This window comes from Erpetoichthys calabaricus, chromosome 5 (assembly GCF_900747795.2).
Source record: "Erpetoichthys calabaricus chromosome 5, fErpCal1.3, whole genome shotgun sequence".
NCBI classification, from domain to species: domain Eukaryota; kingdom Metazoa; phylum Chordata; class Cladistia; order Polypteriformes; family Polypteridae; genus Erpetoichthys; species Erpetoichthys calabaricus.
In genome coordinates, this window is record NC_041398.2 from 167,533,367 (window position 1) to 167,546,791 (window position 13,425).

The following is a 13,425-nucleotide window of genomic DNA, read 5'->3' on the forward strand; positions in this document are numbered from 1 at the left end:
TGCAATTTTCCAAAGCTACTTTTTAAAAGGAAATCATATATACACCATGTCATTTTTAACTTCTGAAGAACAAAAGGTATAAATAGTATTTGTGCAAGAGAGTAAGCAGGTATGAGTATATTGTCTTTTATGGATGGATTTAAGGCACAACATACATCTTGCATAAATCAGCAAAAATATACCACTAAGCTTAATTAAAATGTCTTGAAATATATTATAACTGTAGGAAGCTGATAAAGTAAAATGAATGGAATTTTAAGTTGAAAAGTTTGGGGGGTTGGGTTTGTATGTTCAAGTTGTACAGATGACAGCTGACTGGGAAAGAGCAGACCACAATAGCTGAGACAGTGTAACCACCAGTGATGTGGCAGTAGGGCCATAAATTAAAATGAAGTGTGTGTAACAAGGCCCACATGCAGTCAATTCTTGTCATATGATATGCTGGAAGAACTCTGGTACACAGAATATGTGGGTTATTTTTATGCATAAGGCGTCTTATGTGCAACCACCTGGGCTTCCATAAAGAGGGCAACTGCAAACAAATGGCCAACAGCATAACTGCAAATTGGTCAGCTTCTTGCAGTCTCTTCTTTGTCTTCATATCTTAATTTTTAACATTCAAGTTAAAACATTCTTTATAGTCTTCTGTTCTACACTATACTCTACACTATACAGTATATATATATATATATATATATATATATATATATATATATATATATACTGTATATTAATCTATACACACACATACACACACACAGTCACTGGCTACTTTATTAACTACACCTGTTCAACTGCTTGTTAATGCAAATATCTAATCAGAGTATCCCATGCAAGCAAGTTAATGCAGTTAGGCATGTAGACATTGTAAAGATGACCTGCTGATGTTGAAACTGAGCATCTAAATGGAGAAGAAAGGTGATTTAAGTGACTTTGAACATGTTATGGTTATTGGTGACAGACAGACAGGTAAGAACAAACAGCTGAGACTATAATTTGCATGGGTTCACCAAAATTGGACAATAAATTGGTAAAACATTGCCTGGTCTGATGAGTCTTGATTTCTGCTGCAACATTTGGAGGGTAGGGTCAGAATCTTGCATCAACAACATGAAAGCATGGATCCATCCTGCCTTGTATCAATAGTTCAGGCTGGTGTAATGGTGTAGGGGATATTTTCCAGGCACACTTTGTGCCCCTTAGTACCAAATGAGCATCATTTAAGTGCCACAGCCCACCTGATTATTGTTGTTCACCATGTCCATCCCTTTATGACCACAAGGTATTCATCTTCTAATGGCCACTTCCAGCGGGATCACAGAGTATGTCACAACGCAACAAATCATTTCAAACAGGTTTCTTGAACATGAAATGGGTTTACATGTACTTTACTCAAATGGCCTCCACAGTTTCCAGATCTCAGTCCAAAAGTGCACTTTTGGGATGTGGTGGAATAGGAGATTTGCAACAAGTATGTGCAGCCAACAAATCAGCAGCAATTGCGTGATGCTATCATGTCAATATGGACCAAAATCTCTGAGGAATGTTTCCAGGACCTAGTTGAATCTATACCACAAAAAAATTATTCTGAAGGCAAAAGGGGGTCCAAACCAGTACTAGCAAGGTGTAACTAATAATGTGGCCAATGAATGTATAGATAGATAGATATTAGGGAATAAGGGTTTGGAGAAGTCATTTTTTGGTTAGTATGTTTGACCTCTTTACCTCTATCTGACATAATAATGGATGGCCATGAGAGCAGTGAGTGTTGACAGAAAAGAGGGGCATAAGGCAGGGGTGGAGCCCAACAAGGCTCTAGGGAAAAAAGTTAAATGTATTGCCGAGGCGTATTGTCATGCCAGTGCAGAAAGCATGGCACCATCATGGGATTGTATTCCCCATATGTGCACTAGTTGCATCTGAAGGACTAGGAGTCCAAGCAAAAAGAAATAGCCTAGAAATACATGTGATATGTTTCCCCAGGGAGACAGAGGGCAGGCAACCAATAAACCTCTTATATTTAGAAAGAAGATGAGGTAATAAAAGACAGACAGAAAAACAAACAACGTCTGGGCCAAAAGATGAATTAGGAAAGCTAGGGCTTAAGGTGCAGAAATACACAAAGCCACTGAACGGAGATCTAGTCTGATATCCCTGTTGCAAAAGTAGGGCTCTCCCAGGTCCTGGAAGGGATTCAGGTTCTTGTCAAGAAGTGACTTAATTCATAATTAGCTTAGAATCAGAAGGCAAATAGTGACAAGAACTTAACTGGCAGGAGAATTAATATGGAGAGTTGTTTACAATAGATGCAAAAAGAGAGGTGAGAGTTGAATGTGGGCGTCTTTTGTTGTACTTGGAGACTAGCAAGTTTTTTGTTTTTTTTTACTCTGTCTTGTACTGTGGCAGCTCCCTTTGTCTACCCTCTTCTTTTTTTGTTTTCTATCTTTGCATATTTTAGTTCTCTTGGCATTGTTCTACCTGAGGGGGTTTCTACCAATAATCCCCCTTAATGACACTGATCACGTTTTCACTTGCTCCTGAGGTCTAGTTTTTTTATTGATCATTAACTGATGTTTTCACTTTTGATGGTATCTCTATATTCACCAATTATTCATATCACATTTTCAGTCCCGCTTTAATTAACACCACTAGCAACTCTCTCATTTTCCCTTGCTGGCATATGATGTCACTGCCTAAAAGGAAAAACTGAGTGCCCAAGAGATGGTGAAGGCCCTACAAAGTAGTCCATCCATCTGTTCATTGCCTATATCTACTTTATTCTGGGCAGGGTTGGAACCTGGAGCCCATACTGGTCCTGGACAGAGCACCAGTCTATCACATGGTGAACACACCTGCATGTCTTTGGGAGGGAACCAGAGCAACAAAAGGAAAACAAATTAGATAATAGAGATAACATGTAAATTTCACGCAGGAGAGCATAAGGATGTGAGCTCTGGTCTCCTTATTGAGAGGAGACCAGAGTTTACATTCTAGCAACCATTCTGCCTCAACACATTAGTGAAACTGTAAATACATTTCATTACTTGATAGCAACTTTGAATGATAGCCACGGTACAACCAAATTTAGTGACCTACCTATTACATAGGCAGAGAAACTACATTCAGCATTTTGATGACAGTTCTACATTTATCTAATGGACACTTAAGCAAATATGGGCTTTAAATAATTAAACACACACTTGAATAAATATTAAGAATCATCAAGAATGATCACACACTCACAATTCAGGAATGCACTGAAAAATAGGTTTAATTATTTAATGTGATTTTAACCATTTTTGTCTATAATTTTTTCACAAGACATATTTTATAACTGTTTATATTTTTTTATCAATTTCAAACTATGTTTAATTAAATATCAACATTTTATTTTAATGAAAATTTTTTTGAATTTAAAATTCTCTAATATTAAAATGAATGTTTAAAGCAAAACAGTTATTTTATTCAGTAAAAAAGGAATTGATCATAGTGATGAGTCCTACTACCAGACATATCTGGCCTTGTCCTTCCTCCATCAATGACACACTTCACTGGAGTGAAATAAACCTACCTCAGTGTGACACAACCAGTGCACTTATAAGTGATAGAGTGCAGAGTTTCTTATTTTGTTGTACTGTTAATTCATACTATGACTTCTAGAAGTTGTGTGAACATTACTCATTTTTTTTTATGTTTGTGGAAAGTCTTTAATAATAAAAAGAAAGACATGAGCGTCAGTAGGCTTTCCGCCCTCCGAACTATCTATATATTTCAGTAATTATTTACTGCTTTGATGCTGATCTTTCTGACCATAAAATAGGTCATTATGATAGCAATTGAAGAATTCATAATTAATTGCAGAATTACGGTGCTTCTAGAGTGCCTTTTTCTGTTGCATGATTTGGTTTAAAATCTAATCTGTACATCGTCATCTCATAACAGGCTTAAGTGTTGAGTTTGGTATTTTTCCGTCCAGCCATTTTAACTCTAGACCGGGGTGAGCAACATCAGTCCTGGGTGGCATTAAGGTTTTTTGTTCCAACCCAGTTGCTTACTCTGAAACCAATCTTTGACAATCTTAGACTCTTATTTAATTGTATGGCTTGTTAGTCTGCAATGTTAGGTTCTTATATTGTAGATTTTTTCCTTTCCAAGGATATCATCCAAATGATTTGAAGCCTAAAACGGATCATTTTCAGTCTGTCACATTTTTCTCTTCAGCGTTTTATTAAACTAAACAGTCCTTGATGAATGCATACAGGTGTAAATGGAAGCAAGTTGTATGGAGAACTGCCGGCTCCTTTGTCATCTGCATCTTATTCTTAATAAGGAGCCATTAAAACAGTGAATACAACTGTTTAAAATAAGCAAATAAGGGTTGGGGGCCTTAACTAGAAAGACCACTAACATGAAGCATCAACATGTCACTTTAACAATAAGTGCTTCATCAGCCATTATTGACTTGGCATTAAGAAACTGGGTTGGAACAAAAACCTGCAGCCACTGTGCCCTTCCAGGACTGACATTGTCCACCACTGCTCTAGACCATCCTCAAGAAACTGTGACACACAGGCATACACACACACAGACAGGCACACACCCATCAACAAGATATTGATGTTTTTTGGTATCAGGGGACCCTAAAACATCAAGATCCACCAAAACCAGAGATCAAAATTTTTGACGAATCTAAAGCTTTCACTCCTTCCCCATAAACAACGGGTTATAGTGGGGCAGGTCGCAAAGCAAAAAGAAACAGAAAATAACAGATTTTGTGAAAAAGCATCTTATGCCTCTTTGAAGTTAAACTTGGTAACCAGGAGAAACAGTGTGCCCCTCACAGCATCTGCGCTATTAGTGTTGAAGAACTAAGACAATGGACAAAAAGTAAGAAGAAGGCACCAACTTTTAGCATTCCAGTGTTATGGAAGAAACCAGAAGTCATAGAGATGATTGTTATTTCTGCTCCTACAAAATTCAGGAATGTAACAAAATGAATCAGAAAGAAATTGTTTATCCTAATCTCCCATCAGGAAAAAGACCTTTACCACATGGACCTGATGTACCAGTCCCTACTCCACTTCCACAGTCTTGATTCTGCAGAAACTCACTCGGGGGAGAAACTACTTCAAGTGATAATGATGATGATGATGATGATGATGATGATGATGATGATGATGATGATGATGAATATTGTCCCAACATATTCAAGCAATGAGCCACAACCATTCACTGTGGATGAATTTAATGATTTATTAATAGACCTAGAGTTAGGCCTTCTTTAAGATACTGCAGAGCTCATGGAGTGTTGATTAAAAGGTAAAATCTAATTACATATCCTTGTTTTTTATTGTGCTGACATATGTGGATTAGTGGAGAAACTTGGCAGAGAATAAAATGCAGAAAAATTGAGACTATTTATAGAGTCATCTAAAAGAAACCTAAAAGGAGTACTTCTACATATTGGTAATAAATATGCATCAATACCTGTTGCTCATTCTGTGCATTTGAAAGAAACCTACAAGAATGCTAAATATCTTGTTGGTAAAATTAATTACAATGAGCACCACTGATTCATACGTAAGGACCTGTTTCTTAGCCAGGACATACAAAATTGCCATGATTTGTCAATGAGTGGGAAAGCAGAGCCAATAACTGACATTAGGTTTCAAAAGGTATGGCCAGTTAGAATACGGTCCAGCTTTGTGCCAAGAACATCATCAGACCTAGCTTGGTGGATCCAAATAAAGTGTTGCTACCACCGGTTCATATTAAGTTTTGTTTAGTAAAGCAGCTTGTCAAAGCCCTATCAAAACATAGAGCCTGTTGTTGTGCATTTGTGCTGAAAGTTTCTGAGTTTGTCTGAGGCTAAATTGAAATTGCCAGACCTGAGATTAGAAAACTGATTTCTGATGCAGAATCTGATGGTGTAGCTGGAGGCTTGGGTATCATTCAAGGAAGTAGTTTTTAAGTTTTTAGGTAAAAAAAAGATACAAGTTATAAATTGTAAAAAAAATATTAGTAAAGTTTAAGAAATTGGATTGCATCAGGAGTCTCAAAGTTCACTTTTTGAAAATTGCATTTGGAATTTTTCTCTGAAACTTTTTGAGCGGTGAGGGAAGAAAAGGGTGAAAGATTCTATCAGGATATCAAGGACATGGAAAGAAGGCACCAGGAATGTTGGGATGTCAGTCTGATGGTGGTTTACTGCTGAATGATTCATAGCAACACACCAGAAAAGGTGTACAAGTGATGGGCCACCAAATGAAGTTTTGGATCAAAAAAATTAAGAAGTGACAAAAACTACAGAAGTTATATGTAAGTCAATGTCTATTTATTGTTGCTTTCTTTAAATATATGCTTAAAATATTTGATTGACTACTGTAAATATTTTCATGTTACATTGATTTAGAACAGTATTGTATACATGAATAAATTGCATATTTTGTTAAGTTTTAATTAAATTTCTTTTCAGTTTTTGTATTTGTGATGTAATGGAAACATTGTAGTTATATTTTTATTGAATTCATGAATGCAAATAAAAATGACAATTCACAATTAGAACCGTTTTTTTATTAATTTAATTTTGTAGACCTGTATAAGCCATTGTTTCAATACTTAGCTTCATATTTTTAAATAAAGTCATTGGTCCCAACATCTTTAGCGGCAATGGCCCAGTTCACCACATGATCAGTTGAGAGGCAGTTAATTATTTTTTTTTTTTTTTTTTTTTTTTTTTTTTTTTTTTATATTTTTATTTTATTAATTTTCATTGTAATCATTCCATACAAACAGATCCATTTATAACCCAACAAATTTGAAAACAAATCAAACCCCATCCCTGAGAAGGAGAGCTTAGCTAAAGGAAAATTTCTTTAAGCTTTTTAATAAGGCAACATTAGGCAAAAGAAGGGGAGAAGTAAATATCTATATAAATAAGAGATGGAGAAGGGAGTTAAATACAATAATAGTTAATTCTCTTATTCTAAAATAATATTGATTAAATCCTGCCAATGTTTGAAAAAGTTTTGTACAGATCCTCTAACTGAAAATTTGATTTTTTCCAATTTCAAATAATATAAAACATCAGTTTCCCACTGACTTATAAGAGGAGAATTAGGATTCTTCCAATTTAACAAAATAAGTCTGCGTGCCAAGAGTGTAGTGAATGCAATCACCGTTTGTTTGTCCTTCTCCAATTCAAGTCCATCTGGAAGGACACCAAACACAGCTGTTAGTGGGTTAGGAGGGATTGTGATACTAAGGCTGTCTGAGAGGCACTTAAAAATCTTTGTCCAAAATGATGTTAGTTTGGTGCAGGCCCAGAACATGTGACCCAGTGAGGCAGGAGCTTGGTTGCAGCGCTCGCAGGTCGGATCCTGGCCTGGAAACATTTTGGACAGTTTTAAGCGAGACAGATGAGCTCGATATATAATTTTTAGTTGAATAATTCTATGCTTTGCGCATATAGAACTCGAGTGAATTCTCTGCTTTGCTACCTTCCACTCCTTTTCTGATATATTGATTAAGAGATCTTCTTCCCAATGTCCTCTTGGATCTTTGAAAGGTAGGGACTCTAATAAGATTTTATATATTGCGGAAATAGTGTTTGTTTCCTCGGAATTGAGCAGTATTTTTTCCAGCATTGTGGAGGGTGCAAGGTGGGGGAAATCGGGCAATTTCTGTTTAACAAAATTTCTAATTTGAAGATAGTAAAAGAAATGTGTAGCTGGGAGGTTAAATTTTGAACGTAATTGTTCAAAAGATGTAAATATGTTGTCTATATAAAGATCTCTGAGCATTTTAATCCCAAAACTTTTCCAGGTATTAAAAACTGGATATACTTGCGAAGGTTGAAAGAGGTGGTTCCCTTGCAAAGGTGCCACTGATAAAAGATTTTCCATCTTAAAATGCTTCCTAATTTGGTTCCATATTCTGAGTGAGTAAAGCACAATTGGGTTATTAGTATATTTGCGATAACTTTCATTTATTGGAGAGCAAAGCAGGGAATATAAAGAAGTACTACAGGATTTTACTTCTATTGCAGACCAAGCCTGTGTATGTGCATTTATTTGTGTCCAGGTTTTTATGGCTTGTATGTTTGCTGCCCAGTAATAAAACTGAAAATTAGGTAAAGCCATGCCACCTTCTGCCTGAGGTCTTTGTAGGGTCGCTCTTCGGATACGTGGGTGTTTTGAGTTCCAAATGAATGAGGTTATTATTGAATCTAACTGTTTAAAAAACGATTTATTGATATATATTGAAATGTTTTGAAATAAAAAGAGAAGTTTAGGAAGGGATATTCATCTTAACAATGTTAATTCTTCCGGCTAGAGTGAGATGAAGGGTTGACCATCTATGCAAGTCTTGCTTAATTTTTTCCATACAGACGCCAAAATTTTGTTGATAAAGAGCTTTATGTTTACTTGTGATATTTACCCCTAGGTATTTAAACTGATCTGCTATGGTAAAAGGTAGGGTGTCTAATTTAATATTATATGCTTGTGAGTTCACTGGAAAGAGTATACTTTTATTCAGATTAATTCTAAGACCAGATATCTTTTGAAATTCTGTTAGTGCTGTTAAAACAGCAGGGACAGTGTTTTCTGGGTCCGATATATATAAGACCATATCATCTGCATATAGAGAAATTTTCTGTTCCAGTCCTTCTCTGACAATCCCCTTTATCTGATGAGAATTTCGGCAGTGAACCACCAGTGGTTCAATAGCGATTGCAAACAACAGTGGCGACAAGGGACATCCTTGTCTGGTACCACGTTCTAGTTTAAAGTAGTCTGAGCAAATTTTATTAATACAAACTGAAGCTTCTGGACTGGTATACAGTAGTTTAATCCAAGCACAAATATTCGGGCCAAACCCAAATTTCTCCAATGCAGTGAAAAGGTAATTCCATTCGATCATGTCAAATGCCTTTTCTGCGTCTAATGATAGTAATATCTCTGGGGTGTTTGATTTTGCTGGTGAATATATAACATTAAACAAGCGTCGGAGATTTGAAGATAGATGTCGGCCTTTAATAAATCCAGTTTGATCTTGTGATATTACCGAGGGCAGCACTTTCTCCATCCTTCTAGCTAGGATTTTTGAGAGTATCTTAACATCATTATTCAGGAGTGAAATTGGTCTATATGATGCACATTGTAACAAGTCCTTATTTTGTTTAGGAAAGACGGTGATTAATGCTTGTCGAAATGTTTGAGGTAGTATTTGGTGGTCTTTAGCTTCTGTAAATGTTACCAATAAGAGTGGAGCTAGCTGAGAGGCAGTTAATTAAATTACAAAATCAAATTATTAACCATGTAAAACTGCAGGTAGTGTGTTCAAAAGTCTTTCCTTGTGATGAATCTAAAGCAGCAAGCGTCTGGGTCTGTTAAAAGCAAACTGTGACTTTGTCCTAATCCGAACAGGTGCTGGCCATCATGGTTTATTTTGGTCACAATCACTGAATTACACTCAGCTGTGCACGGACCCCACACCCCACTTGCTGCAGTTTCCTGTCATGTCTGCACACTGACAACATCTACTGTATATGACATACAGTAGTTTACTAATATAATGTAGTATATAAAAGGTTTTGTTGCCAACTAAAAAATATTCTGTCAATTTATTTTTATTGTCAACACATATTTGCTAAATTTCCCCCTTAATTTGTTTTAGGGTAAGTCTCTAAGAGAAACACTAAAAGAACCTACAACTCTTACCAGCCAGACCTAGGTTGTTCTTAAGTTGGAGTGTGAATGTTATATTTCAGTCAGGGTTCCTCCAGTGGCTGGGGGTTCAAATCCTCATTTTATGTCCTTTTTGTCCATCCATCCATCCAACCATCCTCTTCCGCTTATCCGAGGTCGGGTCGCGGGGGCAGCAGCTTGAGCAGAGATGCCCAGACTTCCCTCTCCCCGGCCACTTCTTCTAGCTCTTCCGGGAGAATCCCGAGGCATTCCCAGGCCAGCCGGGAGACATAGTCCCTCCAGCATGTCCTGGGTCTTCCCCGGGGCCTCCTCCCGGTTGGACGTGCCCGGAACACCTCACCAGGGAGGCGTCCAGGAGGCATCCTGATCAGATGCCCGAGCCACCTCATCTGACTCCTCTCGATACGGAGGAGCAGCGGCTCTACTCTGAGCCCCTCCCGGATGACTGAGCTTCTCACCCTATCTTTAAGGGAGAGCCTAGACACCCTGCAGAGAAAACTCATTTCAGCCGCTTGTACTCGCGATCTCATTCTTTCGGTCACTACCCATAGCTCATGACCATAGGTGAGGGTAGGAACATAAATCGATTGGTAAATTGAGAGCTTTGCCTTACGGCTCAGCTCCTTTTTCACCAAGACAGACCGATGCAGAGCCCGCATCACTGCGGACGCCACACCGATCTGCCTGTCGATCTCACGCTCCATTCTTCCCTCACTCGTGAACAAGACCCCGAGATACTTGAACTCCTCCACTTGGGGCAGGATCTCGCTCCCAATCCTGAGAGGGCACTCCACCCTCTTCCGGCTGAGGACCATGGTCTCGGATTTGGAGGTGCTGATTCCCATCCCAGCCGCTTCACACTCAGCTGCAAACCGATCCAGAGAGAGCTGAAGATCACGGCCTGATGAGGCAAACAGGACAACATCATCTGCCAAAAGCAGTGACCCAATCCTGAGTCCACCAAGCCGGACCCCCTCAACACCCTGGCTGCGCCAAGAAATTCTGTCCATAAAAGTTATGAACAGAATCGGTGACAAAAGGCAGCCCTGGCGGAGTCCAACTCTCACTGGAAACGGGTTCGACTTACTGCCGGCAATGCAGACCAAGCTCTGACACCGATCATACAGGGACCGAACAGCTCTTATCAGGGGGTCCGGTACCCCATACTTTCGGAGTACCCCCCACAGGATTCCCCGAGGGACACGGTCGAACGCCTTTTCCAAGTCCACAAAACACATGTAGACTGGTTGGGCGAACTCCCACGCATCCTCCAGGACCCTGCTAAGGGTGTAGAGCTGGTCCACTGTTCCACGACCAGGACGAAAACCACACTGTTCCTCCTGAATCTGAGATTCGACTATCCAACGGACCCTCCTCTCCAGAACCTCCGAATAGACTTTTCCAGGAAGGCTGAGAAGTGTGATTCCTCTGTAGTTGGAACACACCCTCCGGTCCCCCTTCTTAAAGAGTGGGACCACCACCCCGGTCTGCTAATCCAGAGGCACTGTCCCTGATGACCATGCGATGTTGCAGAGACGTGTCAACCAAGACAGCCCTACAACATCCAGAGTCTTGAGGAACTCCGGGCGTATCTCATCCACCCCCGGGGCCCTGCCACCAAGGAGTTTTTTGACCACCTCGGTGACCTCAGTCCCAGAGATGGGGGAGCCCACCTCCGAGTCCTCAGGCTCTGCTTCCTCATTGGAAGGCATGTTAGTGGGATTGAGGAGGTCTTCGAAGTACTCCCCCCACAGACCCACAACGTCCCGAGTCGAGGTCAGGTCCTTTTTGTTAATTTTTTAATTTAATTTATTTATGTTAAGGTTTCTTTTGTTTATTATCTTCACTGTGTGCTATACATTGGTTATGTTCCAAATTATTTGTGAGTGGTCTCCCAAGGGGAGGGGGAGGGGCTGCCAATCACCACTAGGTACTGCCTTTTACCTTATAAATCCAGAGGGTCTCCCACAGTTCCTGGTGTTTCATTGAGAATGCACTCTGGAATGAGTGTGTTGTGTTTTTTGACGTGCCTTGTATTTTGTTGTAACTTTCTGTAGTTTTGAACATTTGCTTCATCACTGGATTGTGTAATGGGACATTGTTGCTTTTGGACTTGTCTTTTTTACCTTTGTTCCTATATCCTTGTGTTTTGGGCATTCTGAGTTCCTTGTACTTATAGGCATGTTATTTTTTTTTTGCATCTGTATGTATGCATGAGTGTGCTCAGCAAATGACTGAAGTTTATTTTATTTAGGCCCCCAGTTTGAAGCAATTCAGAGAAGAAAATTTAAATTACCATTCCTCAGTTTTATGGCAGGAGAGACATGTTAGGAGAGACATGTGGTTAATACTGTTGCTGTACAGCTATAGAGTTCTGGGCTTGAAGCTAAGCCCAAGTATAGTTGGTAAGGATTTGCATATTCTGTGAAGTGCCTAGGGAAAGGTGATATATAAATAAAATGTATTATTATTACAGTATTCCTATTCCTATTCTGCCTGGGCGGCACGGTGGCACAGTGGGTAGCGCTGCTGCCTCGCAGTTAGGAGACCCGGGTTCACTTCCCGGGTCCTCCATGCGTGGAGTTTGCATGTTCTCCCCGTGTCTGCGTGGGTTTCCTCCGGGTACTCTGATTTCCTCCCACAATCCAAAGACATGCAGGTTATGTGCATTGGCGATTCTAAATTGCCCCTAGTGTGTGCTTGGTGTGTGTGCGTGCCCTGCGGTGGGCTGGCGCACTGCCTGGGGTTTGTTTCCTGCCTTGCACCCTATGTTGGCTGGGATTGGCTCCAGCAGACCCCCATGACCCTGTAGTTAGGATATAGCGGGATGGATTGATTATTCTCCCTACAGTGTGTCCAAATGGGTTTTGTTTTGAATACTCTGGTTTTCTTTCTGCATGTCATAGGTAATTAGTATCTCTGTGTACAGGCGTATGTGAGAGTATGGGATTGACATGTGCATTGATATTAATGTTGCTAGGAAAGGTGCATCCCTTCTGCAACCTGGAACTGGATAAGCAGGTTAGAAAATGGATAAGTGAACCGATAGATTTTTATAGCTTACGGTAAATTCACATTGATGGATATTTTTGAAGAATGGGAAGGAAGCTCTTATGCTTTATAGATCTAGTGTCTTGGGTTCAAATTCTGTGCATGGGTGTTGTCCCTGTGGGATTTGTACGTTCCCCTCATTTCTGCTTCTGCTTCCAACTAGGAATTTCAGTTTTCCTCACGCAGCACCAAAGATGCACGGGTTAGGCTCACTAGCAGCTCCAAGGGGCTCAACATAAGTGTGGGTGTGCACGTGAGTTTCCCCCTACAGTGGCCTGGTATGCTGGCCAGGGCTGTTCCTTGCTTTATGATTTGTTTCCACTCAAATGACTTCAGAAAGCAACTTTGAAAATGGTATGGTATAAGTATTTGTATAAATATTTGTTAATCTGTGAGAATTGTTATATTTTTTTATCCATAGTTTGTATATATTATGGGATATTTTATGGATATTAATTTATAATTTGTTTGTTATAGTTTGTTCAGTCTTGTCTAGGTCACACTCATTTTAGAGATTTTAATGTGGAAGTGTTCATAATTAACTAGCATTAGTTACTATAACTAAAATTAAATTTCACCAACATAAACAAATAAAATACATTTTCTGCAAAATTCTATATTCCATTCACCTACAGCTTCAGCCTTCTGCAACCTCCAATTGGTA

At 39.3% G+C, this 13,425-nt stretch overlaps 1 protein-coding gene across 3 annotated transcripts in view; it reads right to left on the minus strand.

Annotated features, from left to right (window-relative positions):
- The window catches only part of palld (palladin, cytoskeletal associated protein), a 481,585-nt gene that overhangs the window by 301,739 nt on the left and 166,421 nt on the right, over window positions 1-13,425 (minus strand). The gene's annotated exons all lie outside the window — the stretch shown is intronic.